The 8,299-nt window shown below is 39.2% G+C and overlaps 1 long non-coding RNA gene across 1 annotated transcript; it reads right to left on the reverse strand.

Moving 5' to 3' along the window:
- Window positions 1-307: 307 nt before the first annotated feature.
- On the reverse strand, window positions 308-7,113 carry LOC125771600 (uncharacterized). Its single transcript, XR_007419329.1, has 3 exons — window positions 6,894-7,113; window positions 1,168-1,422; window positions 308-1,099 (listed from the first exon to the last, which is right to left on the reverse strand). It is a non-coding gene; the product is annotated as an uncharacterized LOC125771600 (long non-coding RNA).
- Between the last annotated feature and the right edge of the window lie 1,186 nt (window positions 7,114-8,299).

An 8,299-nucleotide genomic window follows, 5' to 3' on the forward strand; every position in this document is an offset into this window, starting at 1 on the left:
GAATTCAATATCCGTCAAAATGATCCTCAGCGGCAAACAAATCGGTCAATAATTATCGTACGAAACTCCATATGCAAACAAGTATATACTGCAGTACATACTTAACATTGTTAATAGCTACAAAACGATTGATAACCAATGAGGCCGATGAAACAGCTAAGCTAAATCTCCACACCAGCTAGCGCTGATAAAATCTGATTGATTCGGACCGAATGATAATGAGTTTGACCGCTGAAAAAGTTTGATTTTATTCAAACACCTTGTGAAAAGCCAAAATTTCGTGTCGAGTACGTCGATATTTGCATAACGTCTTTTGGTCTCGCGACCGGAAACATCACAACATTGTTAATATTCCATTGGCTAACATTCTCAACGCTAAATGGCGTCGATGGTTGACTTTGTGCAGTTGCTTTGGTTGGAGTTTGAAACAGGTGTTGCAATGGAGAATACAACACACAATTACATTTTCAAATTTTAGTTTTTATGTATACTCTTATGCACGAACAAACATAATTTGTAGAAGGGATATAGACGATCAATCAGTACAAATTTTATCTTCCATGTTATTTGTCCATTTTTCATAAACTCGCCAACGAGGTTACAAATTACATAAATTTTCATGTATTATGTGTCTCATCGTCAGTCTGTGTAAAACATGTCATAGTTTCAATGCAGCATAACATTTATTTCAAAGCTCATTGTTCCTCTTTACAGTTCATCGAAGAGTAATTCAAAATTTACCACCACCAAGAAGGGAAAGTATGAGTCTCGGTTCAATTTGTGTGTATATCGCTCCTGGTATATAAGGTTCTACGATAAGATATTCATCTTCATCCTGCATCAGGAGGTACTCATATGTTCTATCAGGTGTGCCCTCTGAACGAATCAATCCCGTCACTTTTATAGAACCTGATGACGGACGTAAGATTCCGTGTTCCTCGTAATATATGCCATCTTTAGTTTGATTCGCAAAGAAACGCCCATTTTCCGAAAGCGTGTTTTCGTGGTAGACATCACCATTTGGTACCGACGCTGTGAGGACACTCGTTACAACCAGCAACACTGCCGCAGCGAAAATCCAGTAAAGCGATCTGAAATACTTAAACGATAAAATAAAGAAATCACACGTATGTAAACTCTCCTTTGATAAGCAGCAATGGTTCTTACCATTGTTTTCCAGAAGTTTCTCCGTTCGCTACACAAGAATGACGATTGAAGACTGAAACCAAACGTTGGTCTGCAACTTTATATATCACTCCTTTTCGTCAGCGAGCCAAGCCCCAAATAAATACATCCGCAATAACTGGTTTATATCGATAAAATGTTTGCATCCATGTGAAAAGTAATAATAGAAAGAGGAAAACTAAAGATGAGAATTCGCATATAAAACTGACTCACGTGCCTAACGCCGGTTCTTTTGACCTTGAACATTCCGTCTTCACTCGGTTCATACATATAAAACCGAAACATCCTTGGATCCGCAAACCGGTAAAGTCGTCATCTCGAGATAATATCGATACGTTGCTCTGGATGGAATTTACTATAAGGTACAGTATTTGGTGGACGGAAACAAGTTCCAAGTGGCAACCACTAGGTGCTCATCCATTTTCGAGTGGCCAGTGCCTTCCAAACGGTCTCCTACGATGCCGCTTGCGTGGTCGCAAGCACTATCCCGTTAGTCCTTCTCCTAGAGGAGGACATCCGCTGCCACGACGAAAAGGTAGCAAAGGGAAGTCCAGGACCAGACATACGAAAGCGGCAAAGGGAAGAGACCATGGGACGCTGGCAACAACAATGGACAGCCGGAGCGGGGCAGCCGAGATCGCCGGGGATGAAGACGAGGAGAATTATCCCGGACATTATGTCCTGGGTAAATCGCAAGCACGGAGAAATTGATTTCTATCTCTCTCAACTCTTTACAGGGCATGGGTTTCTCCGGAGCTACTTCGTCGAAAAAGGCATCCTCGACGGCTCGCCAAACTGCCCGGTGTGTGAACACCAAGTGGAAGATGTCGACCATGTAATGTTCCACTGTCCACGGTTTGCTCGAACCCAACACGAGATGCAGCAGCAGAGTCACACCCGCTTGACGATAGAAAATCTTGCAGCGGAAATGTGTGCAAACAGCAACACATGGGAAGCAGTCCGGACCGCCGCAAGGACCATCTTCAGAAACCTCCAAGTGAGATGGAATGAGGAAAGTCCACCTACGGCCAGACGGAGACGACAACAACGACGGCGGAACACGGAACAAACGGGACCGCACCAAAGGATGACGACAACGGAAGCAGCAGCAGCAGCAACGAGTAACCAGAGCAGCAGCAGGAGCTAGACCCCACCGGAAGTAGCGGCTACGGACGGGCGGAATTAAGCAGCAGCAGCGGAAGGAAGGCACGAAGCAGCAGCAGCAGCTGAAACAACTAGGACGGATGACGCAGTGGCAGCATTGGAAAGCAGCAGCGCGTCAACAGGATGGGTGCATCGCACAAACGTTCCTGCATGGAGTACTACGCACATCAAGCGCATCGGCAGGGTTCGGATCAGGTCGAGGAGTGGTTTAGTTAGGGTCCCATCGGCTGCCGGGTCCGCTTCACGGGCCCAGCGTCACGATGAATCCCACATAACCCATCTCGGAGGGATTGGTTTGTAGCCGCAAGCCGCCCTTCGAGGTGGGTACCTTTTGAAGGTTCCCTCCCCGTTAACAAAAAAAAAAAAAAAAAAAAAAAAGGTGCTCATCCATTCGGAGACAATCGCATTTCGCGTTAATAACTACAAGCGGCTCCATGCCGTTTGCGGGCAATATAACCAAAATTTAAAACTTCAAAAAAATCTCTGTTGTTTTGCATCAACATCTGCATGAGACAGGACAGGAAGGAATTGATAGACACATAAATGTATAAAAATAATAACAAATAATGAAACGAACTTAACTATTTATATCTGAAGAAAGCAACACCGATCCATTAAGATTATGTTAAAATGTGATTGTTTTAAAAGAAATTTTGCTTGAAGTTTCCACTGTGTATTCAATTTAATAATTTCTTAGATTTAAAATAATTTTCCATCTTCTAACACTTTGTAAATATCTAATACAGGTTTAATTCTGTTTTGCCTCGTTTCGAGTTCGTCGCTATATGCCAACAAAAGTCTTTTCGTTTCGGTCAACATTAGAACATTATTAATGTTAATGTTAACGGTTAACATTTCCAACGCTAGATGGCACTAATAGTCAAATTCTTATCACTGTGGCTGGTTGGACGTTGAAATAGTAGTTACAATGTTGTATTCAACGTACAACTAGAAAATTCTTAACTTTTAACAATATTAATTGCTACTGAAATTAACCATAAAATTAACACTTGAGAAATGAAATATTTCAAACGTAGGATTCTAGTATTATGGCAGTTTCTTACAAATTTATTTAATCGCTTATATTATTTAGCTATGAAAACGCGTTGTTGCCATTTAGAAAAAGTCGAAAAAAGCAATAATAAACAAGTCAGAAAAATCCAATTATTCGCAAAAACAAAGAAAACTAATGTATGTAGCTGTGTGCGAAATTAAAAATTTTAATATTCAATACATCCAGAGTAATTACAGGTTTAAGACGAAAAAGTTCCACTCGCCATACAAAATGTATGGCATACCCGGGTATGCCGGTCGTAGACTTGAGGGGTATGAAAAGAAAATCACGAAAAAATAATATTTGCGATTAACATAAAAATAAACTAAAAATGCATTCTAAAAGAGGATTAAATTTGCTACAGATACTAAAAAAATCAGCAGGATAACTTTTTTCTGGAAAAAGTTATTGAAGTTTGAAAATCAAAAACATACCCGGGTATGCGGTCGTAGACATTACGGTTAAGAACGCCCAGGCCGTATCAAGACTTATTTTACCACGTAGCAGGATAGTTAGTCTTACAAGGGGAAGACGGTCCGAATGGGACATAATACCCAGTCTTGTCTTGTGAGTCACATACACCACCGGTCCGCCCAATGTTTCTGTTTGTTAGTGTTAGGATGCACCCTGTGATAACCCATCGACTAGCGGAGACGTCAAGCACTCCCCTTCACAGTAGCTGTCAAGGGAAGAGTGGCTTAGTTCGCTCTCTTCGCTCTCGATCGGCACGATCGACGGACGTATCATTGTAGTCCCTTTTTATGTAATTGTTCTGTTAACTAATTGTAACGTTTTTAATTGTAGTAAATAAATCATTGTAAACAATACAAAAGTTAGTTTCACAACAACAGCAAATATTCGTTTCTCCTTATTCACTTGAGTGTTTAGAAAACACATAGCTTTTGGTGCATTTATTAATTATCTTACACGTACACAGCAAATACTTTATGTTTTATCAACTCATCGAAATTTACCACCACCAAGGAGGGAAAGTATAAGTTTTGATTCAATGTCTACCGGTTGTGGTGCCGTACGGGTGAATTGTTCATTTGGCTGCGGCACGATGCGTAATCCGTATCCATCATCCTGAAGGGAGTACCGGTACATTTTAACAACTGTACCTTCAAACCGATAGAAACCTATCACATCTATGATGCCCGTTTCTGGATCAACGAACCCTTGCTCCTCACGATAAAGACCATCTTCAGTTTGATTTACAAAGAAAAGCCCATTTTCAAAAAGCGTGTCTTCGTAGTAGAAATCTTCACTGGGCATCGAAGAAGTTGCAAGGTTAGCCGCTACAATCAGTAATGATGCCGCAGCTAAAACCCAGCAAGGAGATCTCAAGTGCTTCTACAATAAAGGAAGAAAAAAAACATATGAAAACTCTACTACCAAGTTACTCCATTAAGTTAGGCAAGAATGGTTCTTACCATTGCTTCTGGAGGTGTTTAATCCGTTCACTTCAGAAGGACGATGAATCAAGACTAAAATTTTTGACGATCAGCGATTTTATATATCACTGGAAATGGTTCTAAAAATAAAAATTCTTGTTTGTCATGTCAGTATGACTAGATCTTCCTCACCAGCCGGCTAAAATTTGAATAAATCTAGTCTTGCGACAGGTTTTTGTTCAACTACACAATTGTACCAAATGTAGAATTTTTCATCATGTTTCTTTTAGTCTGCTTAATATTGTTAACGTGTTTGCTAATCTCCTGCTATGTTTTACTACTATCCTTTATTGCCTTCAATGCTAGCCACCTAAGCTTGATCGGAAAAGATGCGCCAACATAAAGAATGGATGAAAATTTGAATATTTTCATCTCCGCATGGACTCTACATGTATTGCGTGAAGTCTACTGGAATGTGGTGAACTAAAACGGGTTTCCACCACTGAGTATGGTTCGATCCCCATACGGAATTGTACATCGTCATCTAAACCTCACCCCCGGAAAGCAGCCGATATCAGGATGGTAAAGTAAAGACGACCAGACCGAAAGGCATTATCTCACGACTCAAGTACGGGTTTCGATCGCTCGGAACGATCGTTAGAATATGTCTTTCATCTATCGTCTTTTAAATATGGTATCCGAATTTTTTATTGTTGTTTAGCATATTTATTTTATTTTTTTAATTTTTATTTATAACATGATTTTTATTTGTTTTTTCGTCCCGTTTATTGTTATTGTACTGATTAAAAAATTTACAAATATGATCGTTTGTTTATTCAACAACATACTTGGGAATCGAAATAAACTGTTCTTATTGATATACATAAATACCGTTATTGAAATGGCTTTGGTTTCGCCTTCGAATCGCAACCGGTAACTGTTTTTCTATTCTTCTCTATCTACACTTCTTCTCTCAGTCCTGTCTCATTCATCCTCCCAGGCCCCCTGATCTTACCTTTCTTACATATACACATACACGTTTTTGCCACGTACAGCAAAAGAAATTACACTTTCTCGGGCCTTTAGTTTGCAAAAACTCCTAATTGAATAGCAATCTCGGCGATCAAGCACTGTCGGTCGTCTTCATAAAATTGCGATATTTATATAAACAAGGGTGTTTTTTTTCTTGCAATCGTCCTCATTCTATGAGAACCAGTGCATCATTTATTTCTTACGTTCACAGCAAATAATTTCTTCGTCGCTATTCAACGATACACTCATCAAAGTTTACCACCACCAAGGAGGGAAATTATAACATTTTTGTCAAATATAGCCGGTTTTTCAGGTGTTGTGAGTGGTTCTATAAGACCAGACAAATCTGCTGTTGAAGGCTTCTCCACAATCTGATATCCATTCTCATCTGCCACATAGTTGTATGCGTATGTTTCTCCATTCGTGCCCTCAAAACTATACGAGCCTTTCACAGTCAAGATGCCCGTTACCGGATCAATGAATCCTTGCTCCTCGCGGTATTGGCCATCTTTGGTTTGGTACGCAAATTCGTACCAGGTTTCATTACGATCATTTTCGTAGTAAACAAGATTGGAATCCCCATTATGGCGCTGAACCGGCGCTGAAAAGACAGTCGTTACAATCAACAAAACTGCCGCAGCGAAAATCCAGTAAAACGATCTCAAGTGATTCTACGGAAAAATAACGAAATCACACGTATGTAAACTCTCTTTTAAATAAGCGGCCATAGTTCTTACCATTGCTTTTTCCAGGGGTTATCCGTCCACTACACAAGAACGACGATTTAAGACTGACATCATTCAACGGTCAGCGACTTTATTTTTCCTTGCATTCGACAGTGCATCAAAACTGAAATAAATACATCTACGAAAACTGGTTTATATCGATAAAGTGTTTGTTTCCACCCAAATTTCATTCGTAAACACACAGACTACCAAAGAATGATAATTTTTTGACAAAAATTAGGAAAAACGGATGTGAAAAGTAATAATAGAAAGAGGAAAACTAAAGATGACAATTCACCTATAAAACTGGCTCACGTGCCTAACGCCGGTTCTTTTGACCTTAAACATTCCGTCTTCACTCGGTTCATACATATAAAACCGGAACATCCTTGGATCCGCAAACCGGTAAAGTCGTCATCTCGAGATAATATCGATACGTTGCTCTGGATGGAATTTACTATAAGGTACAGTATTTGGTGGACGGAAACAAGTTCCAAGTGGCAACCACTAGGTGCTCATCCATTCGGTGACAATCACATTTCGCGTTAATAACTACAAGCGGCTCCACGATGTTTGTCGGCCAAAATTTTCGAAATTAAAAACTTGATAATATCTGCGGTTTTGAATTATTAGACAGGACAGGAAGGAGATGATAGATACTTAAATTTATAAAAGATTTAGAAAAATAACAAATAATAAAACGAACTGAACTATTTATATCTGAAAAAAGCAACACCGATCCCTTAAGATTATGTTAAAATGTGATTGTTTTAAAAGAAATTTTGCTTAAAGTTTCCACTGTGTATTCAATTTATTAATTTCTTAGATTTAAAATAATTTTCCATCTTCTAACACTTTGTAAATATCTAATACAGGTTTAATTCTGTTTTGCCTCATACCGAGTTCGTCGCTATATGCCAACAAAAGTCTTTTGGTTTCGGTCAACATTAGAACATTGTTAATGTTAATGTTAACGGTTAACATTTCCAACGCTAGATGGCACTAATAGTCAAATTCTTATCACTGTGGCTGGTTGGACGTTGAAATAGTAGTTACAATGTTGTATTCAACGTATAACTATAAAATTCCTTACTTTTATCTATATAAATTGCTACTGAAATTATACTTAAAATAAACAATTGCGAAATCAAATAATTCAAACATACTGATACAAAATTACGTTTCATTCGAAATAAATCAATGCGCTTTTTTAAATTTTTCACTACCTTTATTCAACGTTTTTCGTCAGACGAGTTTACAAGTGCGAACGCGGGGATGGGCGGATAAAAAAATTCACGTCTTTTTGCTTTCCGTTCAGTATCGTTTCGGCGTCTGTTCTGGTGCCCAAAAAATGGTACCTCCGCGAAGGCCGTTTCTTCGCGCGGCGAGTGCTTCGTCCGCCCTTTTGGTAACGTCACGCTTATCTACTGTCAGTTACGTTACGTCAAGGGTGAACAACTACCGACTCCGTTGTTATCACATAACTCATACACTTCTTGTTTAGTGGAAGCTTCTTACAAATTAAATTAATCTTTAACATTATTTAGCTTGTCATGAACACAGAAACGTTTCGATGCCACATGCCTATTGTTTATTTCAACATCCATACGAAACATTCATTTATTTACCGTTCACTAATGTCAAAGCCTACCGCCACCAAGGAGGGTAAGTATCAATTTTGGTTCAATTTCTTCCTCTTCCTCAGACTCAGCATCTGGTGCATAATAATGGCCAACCTTAACGAT

This window comes from Anopheles funestus, chromosome 3RL, assembly GCF_943734845.2.
Source record: "Anopheles funestus chromosome 3RL, idAnoFuneDA-416_04, whole genome shotgun sequence".
Lineage (NCBI taxonomy): Eukaryota > Metazoa > Arthropoda > Insecta > Diptera > Culicidae > Anopheles > Anopheles funestus.